The sequence below is a fragment of the Echiichthys vipera genome (assembly GCF_963691815.1).
Source record: "Echiichthys vipera genome assembly, chromosome: 6".
Lineage (NCBI taxonomy): Eukaryota > Metazoa > Chordata > Actinopteri > Perciformes > Trachinidae > Echiichthys > Echiichthys vipera.
This window is the reverse complement of record NC_139831.1, coordinates 19,739,505-19,749,812: the sequence shown is the minus strand read 5'-3', so window position 1 is coordinate 19,749,812 and position 10,308 is coordinate 19,739,505.

Here is a 10,308-nt window from a genome sequence, read left to right as displayed (position 1 = left end):
TTAGAGTTCCCCACACGCCGTTGGGGTTCTCGGCAACAACTGCATCCCCACGTCTTGCATTCCAAACAGGCAAGACCAGGGCCGGGATTAAAGAAAGAAAGAAAGGAAGTGAGGGCGAAGGAATGAGGAAGTATGGGAGGCTGGGGAATGGTTCACGGCTGGCGGTATACAAGAGAGGAAAAGAAACTATAGCAGAAGAAGAGAGGAGGAAACAGACTGTGAGAGAGAGAAAAAGAGGGAAAGAGAAAGAAAGAAGCCCTATTAAAAGAAATGACACCGTCACGGTTCACTGAGCGCCTGCACTGGGCGGCAGTACCCCTGTGCTTAATGCTCTCTGGCTGTCAGCGCCACAGTCAGCAGCACTGCCTGGCTGCTCCCAGGGGGATCTGTGTTGGTCTATGCTCTCGATTAACTCTGCCGCTTATTAGAATAGATACTGGGAAAAGAATCAGCCAACCAAAGAGCAGATCCGATAGAGTGCAGACGTGGCACACTGTAATCATAATGTGAAGTGTAATTTGGAGAGTTCTTCTGCAAGTCAGATCTGAGGTTTAGATACAGCAGCGGCACCTTCAGATTGTTTGATTACACCCTTCCTTATGTATATTGGTGTTGACTTATACACAGAGGTTTTTTTTTTACTTATTATTTGTCATCACATTCATTTTCTCTGGATGAATGAAACAGTTAGATTTCTCAGGCAGGAGGATGTAAAAGACTGTGTGCATCTGCGTCAAGAAGAATTCGACTATAGTCTCTCTCATATTCTGGTGAACACCCGTGGGATTCAGGTACCACTGAAAGAACTGTCAAAGGAAGTTTTGAGAAGAAGCTGAAATCATAGCTTTCATCCACGCGCAAAACGGATAAAGGCGCCTGAAATTGTTTTTTTATTTTTTAGCACGGTAAAAAGAAAGGTCACTGCATTGGCGAAATGTGACAAGGACTAGTGTTTAATATAATGTGACAGTTTTTTTCCTTTCTTCTTCTTCTTCTCTCGACGGATGCAAAATTTACACGACCACTAATACCTCCTAAATTCATATATATTTTTTAAAGAAGGCTGGAACTAAACTCTGCTTTTGTGCTGAAGAGGAGACAGAGGGGAGAGAGAGAGAGAGAGAGAGAGAGAGAGAGAGAGTGAGAGAGAGAGGAGAGAGAGAGAGAGAGAGAGAGAGAGGAGAGAGAGAGAGAGAGAGAGAGAAGAGAGAGAGAGAGAGAGAGAGAGAGAGAGAGAGAGAGAGAGAGAGAGAGAGAGAGAGAGAGAGAGAGAGAGAGAGAGAGAGAGGTTCGGCCAGGAGATGTAAAGATGCGAGGCGAAGGCTGGGAAAGGCTGACGCTGGCGCACTAAGTTGCCATATTAGCATTTCAGAGGGAATAGTAGAGGAATCAGCTAGGAAACAAAAAGGCTGGATCAGCACTGACTGACAGAACCAAGGACTAATGTTCAGAGGAAAAAAAAACCCTCCTCTTTCTGCTTTTCCACCCAGCTCTGCTCAGCAACAACACCAGCTAAAGATGAATGATTGTCAGGCTTTCATTGTGCACACATGTAAACTTAATATTTCCACATATTCATCCCAATTATGGTTAAGAAAAAAGACAGAGATTTGGATTTTTTTGTGTCCTTAGTGGTCATGAAAAGGCCAAGACTAATTATCAGTATTATAATTCATAATAATACAATAATGAAAACGGGCAATTCTGAGAATGTTGTTGGATATAGACATCTGCAAACTGAAAGCTAGAGTTCAACACCTAATTTGTTAAATTAAATATTTGGAATGAGTGACTGTCCATCACTCAGGCCTCAAGTTCCCCTGCGTAGTGTGTTCAGTGAACAAATCACTGAATACGCACTGTTCCCTCCTTGTGAGGTTAACACACAGACACACACAATTGTTGTTGATTAACTGCAGTTAACTAGTCCCGGATCAGCTGTGTATTTGCTGTCTTGAGCCCAAGCCATTCCTCCTGTGAACATGATTCAAATCACTCACTCACTGAGTCCTTGCAGCATATTCGCTTGCAACTGACTGAGATCTCAGCTGAACTAAACTGATCTGTTTACAGTTCAGTTGAGTTCAACTGCGATCAGTTCACTTTGTTCACCCAAAAATGTATATTTTTTTAATGAAACTTTTGCAAAAAACACAGCAATAAGGACCATTTGCGTATACTTGTCATTTTTAAATAAATAAGATACTTGGGAGGTAGAATAAGTTGAAAGGAAAGACCAGAGAGACACTCATGTGTTACTGAAAGTAACACATGAGTATGAACCGTTACACGTAAGGGAAAGAATTACCCACACATGAAGGATGGTATCACAAAAGGTATGTCAGCCTCTCTAACTGATTCCATTTTAGGGGCTTGAAAATGCCGTGGTCGTGTGAACGCGAGGTTGTCAGAAGTTATCAAGTTATCAGAAGTTATGCATTTTTAAACAAAAATGTATTAGTGTGGATGTAGCCTCAGAAGTCCATAGGTAAATTATCATTTTTTCATGGTAACGGTCGCTGTTAGCAGGGTCAGGACCCCTTGGCCTTACTTTAGAAGAGACAGCACAAAGTTTTGGTTTCACACGGGACATGAACACCACTCTCCCAAGTGACAGTCCTGTGTTTGTTTGACCTGTCCACTGTCCCAACCTTCAACCCACACGAACTGGGCACCGTGGGTTTTTGCAAAACAGACAACAGGCTCTAGGTGGACATAGAGGGGCAGGTTTTTTTATGTTGTTCTATCGGAGCATAGTGTCGGTTTCAGTGAATATGATCAAAAAAATCTTGCCAACTGCACCTTTAATTGCAACCAGAATTATTCTTTGCACACCTACCAGAGAAAAAATGTCACAGTCTATGTTTATTTGTGCAGCTATTGACTACAGCTGTTTACATCACTGTAGAGTATATGTGATGTACAGGCATGTTTGCAAATGTATCACTGGCTGGAAGACACTGTTTTGTTCACCGCTGTGTAAAATGTGGCTCCAGGAGCTGCATGACCTAGCAGTTAGACAGTCCAGCCGTCCCCTCCTTCTGTCAGATTTCCTTGAAGCGGACCAGGGCACAGGGGTCCCGGCTGCTGCCCCGTCAGCTTGACCTGCTTTAAAATGCCACCATCATCAGAGGAAAAGATCCTTGAAATGCCTGTTAGTGCTGAGCTCTGGCTTCCCATTCACAATCCTCTGAAAGCCCCACTCACCGCAACCTGATAACAGCTCCAGGTGTCTGGATGCCATCCAAATAGCTGCCTATAGTCTTCACTCAGTTAGAATGGCTCTGTCCTAGCGCCCATGTCTTCTACCCCACCTCCTCTACCCCATCTCCACTTTCATTCTCACTTCTGTTCCGTCTTTCACACATCCACTCGTTTTCCCCATGCCTGCTCCCCCAGCCTGGGATATCTTTGTTGAAACCTTCTTAAAACGACCAATCGGCATTGATAGACGTGGTTACCAAGTTCCTTCAGCCTGGGAAGTATTCAGTTCAGGGCCTTTCAGTACCAGTTTAACTGAATGCTGACATGAGAGTCATATTTACTGCAGTCAGCAAGTTTATTATGGCTTATATTGCTCTGGTATCTGCCGTGTCAATAGGTTTTTTTGTAATGTGACATCACTTGGGATAGTTTGCATCAGGAAAGGTAAAACCATTTAAGTTCTCTTTGTACATTATTCATACGCTACAGAGTAGTTCATTCTGGGTAAATTACTTTGGGTCATCCCTCTTCTCACATTAAATCTGCATGATGTGTATATTTCTTTTATTTTTGTTCTATGTTGAGCACATCACAAAGTTTTGCTGCAATTGTTAAATTTTGGATTAGATAACCTGCCCTTGAGGCAATGGTTCTTGGGGCATAAGTAATTCTTACAACTATTTCCCCCTCTTCTATTCCCACATGGCGGTTGTATAAGTGGTCAAACATTAACTCCTTCCACATCCCTCTGGAAAACACGAGTCAATAAAGTTCACTCGCCAAATTAAAACTTTCTTCCTTCTTTCCATCACCCTAGAGTACAATGCAAATGCTCAAAAGTTCCCCCTCCATTGAAATTATGTGACTGGAATGGGAGAGTGCTAGTCTGACCCAGTTTCTCTATTATCACAAAATGCTGAACATGCAAAAATGGGAAGATGAGCCTTAAAATGAGAAGACCCAGTATATGCTCGAGGCACATGGCTGGAATGAAATCCACCCAACCCAGGCAATGTGTTTGCCAGGGAAGGAGATATTCCGCTTGTTTTGATATATTCATGTTCCAATCGTCTACCTGCCTTCATCTCGTCCTTGCCTTCACTTGCTTCTTGGCTACCTGTGTGGATGGCTCTTGTCCCACGGGCCCTCTGGCACTCCAGGTAATGGAATCATAAGGCAAGTATCAGTTAGACATTGAGGATGTGAGCACCTCTTCTCAGTGTGACTAAAGAGTTTGATGAGACTTGTCCTCGGCTGCCTGGCAAATTATAACCCCCACTGTGTCATGACCCCTGACTAGGAGGACACCTTCAGCTGGTGGATAAACCGATAAGGTAATATCATTGATAATGTTCGTACATAATTCATTTAAAACAGGTGCTGGCTTTATAATAATGGACTGTAGGTCTCATTGTAGTTAGGAGGTGATTTAATAGTGCAATTTAAATACTGTCAATGTTTTTCAGTTATGTTTGCATTTGAATGCTATTATTGGCAGCCTAAAAGGCAGTCAGTGCTTATTTTGGAGCAGATTCTGCTTTCACACAGCTAGGCAAAACTGGCTCCAAACCAAAATGTTGGCGAAGTGGCCATTTGCTAAAACCCCTCCCCTGAATAATGATTGTCCTGTCATAGCTTAGCAATCGTGTCTAGGTAGGGCAGGTTTGTCAGTCTTTGCTTTTCTCCACATGTTGAAGCAGTGTGCATGGATCTTGAAGTTAGAGTAAAGAAGTCAGAAAGAAACATTGTAAAGCCAGTCAGAGACAGTGTTTTCAATAAACTCATGGAGCCCAATAAACTCATGGAGCCAATGTTACCTTAATTAGCTAGCAAGCTACAGCTAGTAAACTAGAGACATCTTGTCATGGGATTGCACCAGATGCCAAAGTGGGTCTACCCATCCTACTTCTGTCCCTCTTGCTCAGATCACACTTGTTTTTTGCACTCTGCCTTCATTTTGATCTCAACTACACACCTGTAACTTTTTGTGATTGTGTCTTGCACGATCGGGCGATATCTTAGTGACAAAACTGGCAGCAGGTCTTTTCTTTGAAAAAAAAAATGAAAACTCAAATAAAAGGAAAGCTGTACAAATATTCTACAGACTCAGATAATACAACAGGAATCTGTGTAGGCTTACTTTCCCTGACAAAATCAACTAGAGATCAATAAAGAATTGGATCAATAAGTAGAATCTTTACCAGCATTGGAATAAATAAGATCTTCCGTTCCTAGTAAAGTGTGATCTGCATGTGTCGTGTGAGAACGGAAAGCTTGATGCTTGGTGTGGCAACAGTAACTGGGCAGGACAGAGTTCATCCCTGAGTTCCCAGGGTCCAGTTTCCTGACATAAACTAACATTGTAGGAGATTCATATGGGCTATTTTTGCAGTTCAACTTACAAACTGAAGCCAAGGTGGAAGTGCCAAAAACCTCTGCTCCCAAAATGACCACAGGGTTGCTTCCAAAAGTAAGTCAATCCAAAAAATTTTTTGTTTTCTATAGCTAATTTCCTATAACTCGTTATTATTTAAAGGCTTTAAATTAATCATAATTTAGGGAAAACCCCTTTGAGTGACAGGTGGGTGTGCAGGAGACTGTAGGCTCCATTCAGCCCTCTTCAACTCCATCCACATTCCACCAGCTGAGAGTGTCAGGCACTACCAAGATTGTGACTTCCAGATCCACCTGGAGACGCCCACTATGAGCTCAATTATGGCTCTTCAGAAACCTAACATACCTACCATCATAGAGACTAGGTCCGTATTATATGCAGTCTATGGTTCAGCCATCTTGCTCGCAAATTTGAGGGCACAGGTAGGCTATACGCTGTAGATGGGTGATTTCACCATTGACCTAGCATACATTAACATACATTGCTGAGAAGATAAAAACCCTTTGAAAGGTCTTGTTAATGAGTCTTATCATATTAAGAAGATATTAACACTGGGAACAGTGAGACAGTAACCTACAGTGTATTCAGGTATTTGCTCAGCGCACAAAGCATTATGTGTAAGTATTCAAAGTAACAAACAGATAATATGTTCTATCTGAGAGGTGAGATGTACTTTAGTGGAATTTCAAGTTATTAGCTAAAAATCCAACATTATGCTGAAGTAATGGATGGAGATAAGTTGTCAGAAGGAGAGAAAAAGCCAATCCAGATTAATAAAGATGTGCAAAAAATCTAAAAATAACAAATCTCTGCCTGTCAAATTTCAGTGTGTGCGCGCACACACACACACACACGCACGCACACACGCACACGCACACGCACACACACACACACACACACACACACACACACACACACACACACACACACACAAACACACACATTTTGCTTCCTGTGACGCCAGCTGTAGGTGTCAGTGTGTATTTCTGCTTGTTTATTTCTCAACTTTCTCACTTATCTAAACCTTTTCCCTGCAGATGATGCAACACACTAACTGCAACCATTTGAGTCATGTTTCATGAAGGCAAGCCAATTATTGAAAACATATTCTTTCACCCATTTGCTATGAATGACTTAAATTAAAGCGGTTTGGAGTGTAATTCACTTTGCATCATAGAAAACTTCCATCTCAGGGTCCAAGTGACAACAGGGAGTACCGGTGGAAGCTTTAGGCTTTCTTGCCGCAGTAGGAGGGTGGCATCATGATTAATTTAGGCTTGTTTTGTCAGCGCAGGAAGCCACAAAAAAGCTCATTACAATCAGCTGGGTTTTGTCACAGTCCGGGCTCCCTCTAATCTCCCATAGCGACACAGAGCGATGCAGCCTCTCTGAATATGCATTGATGATGATTGCATGATTTATGCATGAGCGTCATGGCACCTTAAGAGCATTGCACCCAATAGAAGTCCTTGAAATTCTGAAATTAGAGCTTTTAACACTGTTCTCAAAATGTTTGTTTAAGGCACTCAACTGCATCGCTCACTGGGCCATTCTTGAATGTATTGAGACGCGGCTGAATAAGTGTTTAACATGTGAGTATAAGATAACTGTAGCTTGTTTGTTTGAATATTTACCAAATGCTTGTGTAGCCATTAGGAAGCATGTTGTAAGCTGTCATGTTGCTTTCAGATGACATTCAGTATTCAGTTTGTTGCACGTCTCTGTTTTTGACTTTGGGCTTTCACTGACATTACCTGCAATTAGGTGATCGTAATTGCCTGACTTGCCAGCAATGGACTTGAATTAAGGCAGTGATTGATGGTTGTATGAGAGTAACAGGAGTGATGTGTGCACTGACCTTCCAGTGAGCTCATCTCATGAGGGTGTTGACCCTTCGATAAACACAGACAAGGCCTCTAGCTCCAGTGTGTCTGTTGCACCGTGCCCTGGAGTTTTGCTGTTAGCACTGATAAATGATGCTGCACTCGTCTGCTTACTCTGCCAACCACCTGACACTGGTGTGTACATTTGTAAATGAGGTATTCAGACCTTTTATTTATAGTAAGAATACAAGAATGTCAAACGGTTTAATTAAATAAAAGTCCTTCATTCCTATTCTATTTAAAGCAGCACAATGCACTTTACTATCAAAGGCAAAAGTACTAATTATCTATTGTATTGTTATATTATTACATTTAGTTTATTATGAATGATGCAGAATTGTATTCTTCTTCACTGTTTTAAAATCTTTTGAGTCTTCATAAGCAAATTGCGAGCAATGATATAAGTTTTTCAAGTCTGAATGCTGACCATTAAAATGGCATGGAATTTGAACATTTTACTTTCAAATCTGTAGTGTTCTTATATAACTGAGACCAAGTCACTTCCTAATGATTGCCTAATGATTGAATAAATAAGCTACTACATAGCCTTCTTTCTTTCATTTTTTTCATTAGTTTAGTATAATCATTGATCACCTATTAATAGAGAAATCCCTGAGAGGCTCCAACAGCCAGACATGGCTGACACTGAGTAGCTTGGGGGGAGCGCTAAACCATCCAAAGCTGCTTTTTTTTAAAACCACTGTGATAGCCACGTCTGGCTGTTAGCGACTTCAGTGTTTATAGGTGATCAACTGAAAAAACTCAATGGCTTATTTGATGTATATTCATGCCGAAAAAGATCATGGAATGTAAATACGCCAGAATTACACTTGTATTACTATTTTAGTATTACCTGGTAAAATGGAGCATTTGGCAACTAAAGAGGCAGACATTTATGAGCTCAGGAATATTATGAGCCCAAAACAGAGATAAAAAGATATTGGGCTTACATTCATCAGTTGACCAAAGACGCGACTCCAAATGAATGTTGATGTTGCTATGTGTCTGCTGGATGTGGACTTGTTTGCTAACGTTCATCACATTAGCTTTATAAGTTGTTAATATGAGAATTTTGTGCTTGTTGTCCTGCTCCCGACGAATTTATACATATTAAAGCCTGACTTGAGTGTCAAGTCTCCAGTTTCTACTGTCTGGTGAAAGTCTGCACCTCTTTGTTTCTGTCCATCTGTGGATGAATAAACAAGAAGACTCATGTGGACACAACAACAGATTACTGACCGTCGACTTCAGCGATTGACAGCTCCCTTCTGGCTCTGTATGAATGATGGAGGGAAGCTTTCCCGACATTGTTTAGAAAACTCTGCCTCTCATGTCCCTCCAGTCGAAGAGGAGGCTGTTTCGCTCCGTTAGCCGATTAGCAGCAACACTTAAAAAGTACAAACCAATCTTGAGCCTTTGATGTCCCTTCGCATAGCAACTCTCTCTCGCCTCTCACTGCAGACTGCAACCATATTTTCCTTACCGCCCATTTCTTCCCTCCCACTCTCACTTGGCTCTCCAACTTTCTTCTCTCCCCACTCTCTCTCATCTCCCTCTGCTGTGCCAGATCTCTTCCATATTCCTTTTGCTCAGGTCTGCAGGCTGAGACAGACTTATTTAACAAGTGCCTGGCAGGCTGGGCGGTGGATGTGACAGCTGTGGAAAAGAGGTTGATGTGGCCCTCTGAATCCCAGGGAGGGAGCCTCCAGATGGGCTCAGTTTGAAACAGTTCACCCCTTGTTCCCCTAGATGAGCCCCATACGGGATATCACTGCATATCTGAATAGTAAATGCAGATTGAGTGAAATTAATTACCTGGCTGTATTTAGGTCTTTATTTACATACTGCACCTGATACTTTTTTGTTTGAAATAATTTTAAACTACATTTCTCATCGGTACTAAAGTGGATGACATGAGTGTGTGTTTTTATTTTTAAAGTAATGCCCACAAGAGACTGACCTCTGTCACCACGCATTGACAATGAATGACATATGCTTTGATCTAATCCTGTTTCAATGCCTCTCTTTCCTCTGACTTGTACAGGCTGCTGGTATTCTCTCTGCGTGCCTCGGTGCTGACACTGCTTTCCTCTGCATCTCATTGATTCAGGAGCCCTGAGTGATAGATGGGTTTAATAAAGAAAGGTGCAGTCCCCCCAAATAAATGAGCAAATGCAAGATTTATTACCAACATCTGCATTTTAAGGGGAGTAAACAGGGCCTAAGCTGAGAAACACAGTTTTGTGATACACCCACAACCAGAAGTCTGGGGCCAGACACATTTGGGCATGCACACAGCTGCTGTGCACATAGACACAGATACATGTCAATTACACACACAACGATGCACACACTTCCTTTTCCCGCTCCCTGTCCTTCATTTTCTCTGTCACTTAATTCTGACATCTTTTGCAATTCATCTTTCTCCTTCAATAAAAGGAGTCCTTGGTTTTTCCGAAGATCTTTTTGGCAGCTCTCTTCTTCTCAGTTACTCTTTCAATCTTTTCTTCTTTTTTCTTTTGTCTTTACACTTCTATTCTGACAGACATTCCCTCCTTTTGAAGCTGAAGAGTGATTTCTCTTTGAACCAAAGTGCTCATCACTAGTTTGTCATCATATATAATGGCCTTTTTTGTCAAAAACAGCAGCACATTTTCTTTGCCCTCTCTTTTTTTTTCTTCCTTTTTTGCCATGGCACTGCTGCTTAGTATTGGTGATTTATCCATGCGCAGTGCCAGTGGAGCTAAATCTCTACTCCCCTTGGCACTGAAACAGTAGTGTGCATGGTTTAATTTCAGCTCTGAAAGACTGTCGTGCTGCAGCGAT